The following is a 3,532-nucleotide window of genomic DNA, read 5'->3' on the forward strand; positions in this document are numbered from 1 at the left end:
GCAGGTGAGGGGGTGGGAGGAGTGGAGGAATGGGGTAAGTTGATGATGGACATTAAGGAGGGCATGGGATTTAATGAGAAATAAGTATTATATAAGACTGATGAGTCACAGGCCTGTACCTCTGAAACCAATAATACATTTTATGTTAATTAATTGAATGTAAATAAAAAATGTTTTTTTAAAAAATGAAGTCTGTTTTATATGACATTTAGCCACTCCAACTCTCTTTTTGTTACTATTTATTTTTTTATTTTTATTTTTTTTAAGATTTTTTCTTTTATTTATCTGACAGAGATCACAAGTAGGCAGAGAGGCAGGCAGAGAGAGAGGAGGAAGCAGGCTCCCTGCAGTGCAGAGAGCCCGATGTGGGGCTCGATCCCAGGACCCTGGGATCATGACCTGAGCCGAAGGCAGAGGCTTAACCCACTGAGCCACCCAGGTGCCCCTGTTACTATTTAAATAGAATGTCTTTTTCCACCCACTTAATTTCATTTAAAAAAACTTTTTTTTTTTTTTTTAATTTTTGAGAGAAAGAGTGTACACTATTGGGCGAAGGAGCAGATGGAGAGGGAGAGAAATCCTCAAGCAGACTCCCCACTGAGAGCAGAGCCCGATGTGGGATTCAGTCCCAGGACTCTGAGATCAGGACCCGAGCTAAAACCAAGGGTCAGATGCTTAATCTACTAAACCACTCAGGTGTCCCATCACCCATTTATTTTCAATCCATTTCTGTCTTTGGATCTTAAGTGAGTCTCTTGTAGATAATATATAGTTTGTACATGAGATTTCTAGTTGAGCTTGTTAAGAATGTTTATGATTGTTCTGCTGCTTCCTGATATATTCCCAAATAATCAATGAATAGACATTTACTGAGAACCTGTCAAGTACAAAACTATGTGATGTAAGTGTGGAACCAATGAAGGGCTCGATCTCATGACACTGAGATCATGACCTGAGCCAAAATCCAGAGTTAGGTGCTTAACTGACTAAGCCAGCCAGGTGCTCCTGTCTTGTCATCTTTTTTTTTTTTTTTTTGAGATGTTATTTATTTATTTGACAGACAGAGATCACCAGTAGGCAGAGAGACTAGCAGAGAGAGAAAGAAGCAGGCTCCCCGCGGAGCAGAGAGCCTGATGTGGGGCTCAATCCCAGGACCCTGGGATCATGACTTGAGCTGAAGGCAGAGGCTTTAACCCACTGAGCCACCCAGGTGCCCCATCTTTTTTTTTTTTTAAGGATTTTATTTATTTATTTGACAGAGCTCACAAATAGGCAGAGAGTCAGGCAGAAAGAGAGAGGTGGAAGCAGGCTCCCCGTGGAGCAGAGAGCCTGATGTGGGGCTCAATCCCAGGACCCTGAGATCATGACCTGAGCCGAAGGCAGAGGCTTTAACACACTGAGCCACCCAGGCACCCTTGTCCTGTCATCTTTATGTCAGCATGATGCTCAAGGCTTAATGAAGCCACTGATGCCTATCTGGTTACAAGGAGCTTGGAAATGAAGCCCAGAATCCTAGAGTGAGGAGTTGGGAGTTGCCACCAGGCCACTAGGGACCACTCCTTGCCTCCTAATTCTCTTGTCCATCCAGAAGTCTGTGCGTTCCTTGTCTAAACATCTCTGTGGGCCCTCTCTTTCCATTCCAAATCACTTCTTAATTTTTAAGTGTCTATTTCAACTTTTATTTAAAAATCTGGCCCAGTGGGGCACCTGGGTGGCTCAGTGGGTTAAGCCGCTGCCTTCGGCTCAGGTCATGATCTCAGGGTCCTGTGATCGAGTCCCGCATCGGGCTCTCTGCTCAGCGGGGAGCCTGCTTCCCTCTCTCTCTCTCTGCCTACCTCTCTGTCTACTGTGATCTCTCTCTGTCAAATAAATAAATAAAATCTTAAAAAAAAAAAATCTGGCCCAGATTTTTAAATTCAGTAGGTAAGACCCTATGTGTACTGATTTGTCCCAAGTGGATTTTGACATATTTTTAAAGACTGTATACATAGGCCAGTTTCAGACCGCCATAGCTGGTGGATACCGCAGGTTCCCTGGCAGCTCATCTCTCCTCTCTTGGGCTCTGAGATGATGGACCAGAAGACACTCTGCTCCTTCTTCTCCCCAAGTCCTGCCAGGAAGCCACATGCCCACAGTCCCAAGCTGTCCCATCCTCAGACTGGCCTGGCAGGCAGTAGCTGAGGAGAGCAGGGATGAGGCGGCCAGCCGCTCCAAGAAGGCCCCGGCAGGGCAGGAGAACCCTAGCACATTGTCCTCCTCGCCGCTGAGCCCCGGGCAGTTGGTCCACGTCCAGAGGAACAAGGCTACCCTGCTCAGACTTGCCGCATGCAGCATACCCGTGGATTTCCCTGACAGTTGGAACATGTCACTGAGTGCAGAGTCAGGAAAACCATATTTCATCAAGCTAATGGGATTTGCTGCAGAGGAAAGAAAACATTGCATTGTTTATCTACCCGCATACCAAGTCTTTCTGTTGCCCCAGATGTGTTGTGTGCCCTAAAACAGATGAAGTTTGTCACCCTGGGACAGGATCCGTCTGGTGGACCCATCTAAGCCCATGAGCTCTGCTTTAGGGTTCGAAGACCTGTTCCACTGCCACCAAGTTTAGAAAACATTTACAAAAAGCTAAGGACATAGATGGTTTTGTTCATCCTGTTCACAGAGATTTATCTGGGTGGGCCAAGCAAGGTGTTCTTTTACTCAACACTGTCCTCATAGTCCAAGCACATCAGGCTAGTTCTCATAAGGAGAGAGGAAGGGAGCAATTTACTGATGCAGTTGTGTCCTGACTAAGTCAGAACTCCATTGGCCCCTGTCTTCTTGCTCTGGGGCTCTTACTCTCAGAAGAAAGGCAGTGCCATTCTTAGGAAGCCCCACTATGTGCTACAGGCTGTGTAAGCCCACCCCCCTATCCCCTGACCCCCCACCCTGCTGTCGCTGTGGGCGTGGGGAGGGGACAGAGGGTTCTTCGGATGTAGACATTTCTCTCAAACAAATGCACTGCTGTAGAAGGCTGGTAAGGAGCCCATCAACTGGAAGGATCCGTGACCCTGAGCTGGAGGACTGTCTCTGAGCAGTTTTCTAGAAGCTGCTATCCAAGTATTTGCCAAGAGTAGCAGCTTGATCCAGACAGAAGCACGAAAGGTTCTACCCTGGGACCATATGGCTGTCTTTGCAACATGGCTTTGGCCTAAAACCTGAGGTCACAGTATATGGAAGAGAGTGGAGGTCAAATAGTCATGAGACTTTTCCCATCACCTTTATGGTAAAGGGGAAAGGGGACAGAAGCACCTCTTTGGAACAGCCGGCTGCTACTTGTTTTTACCTGGCAGGTTAGACTTGAGGTTGTAAGGTGTCAGGTGTGTTTATCCAGAAGGCCTCCCCTCCCTTTGTCCTGGCTGACATTCCAGTTATTGGCTTCCTGGGTCCTTGCCCCAGCCCTCGGACCCCTCCTTGAAGGACACAGGAGAGCAATTTGCAAGTGCCTAGAAATTTAGGGATGAAAATTCCTGAGGACTGAACCTCTGTGTGA

The 3,532-nt window shown here is 47.1% G+C and overlaps 1 pseudogene; it reads left to right on the top strand.

Moving 5' to 3' along the window:
- Positions 1 to 2,067: 2,067 nt before the first annotated feature.
- Positions 2,068 to 3,048, top strand: LOC131808373 (uracil-DNA glycosylase-like; annotated as a pseudogene).
- The last annotated feature ends 484 nt before the right edge of the window (positions 3,049 to 3,532 follow it).

Source organism: Mustela lutreola, chromosome 9, assembly GCF_030435805.1.
Source record: "Mustela lutreola isolate mMusLut2 chromosome 9, mMusLut2.pri, whole genome shotgun sequence".
NCBI classification, from domain to species: domain Eukaryota; kingdom Metazoa; phylum Chordata; class Mammalia; order Carnivora; family Mustelidae; genus Mustela; species Mustela lutreola.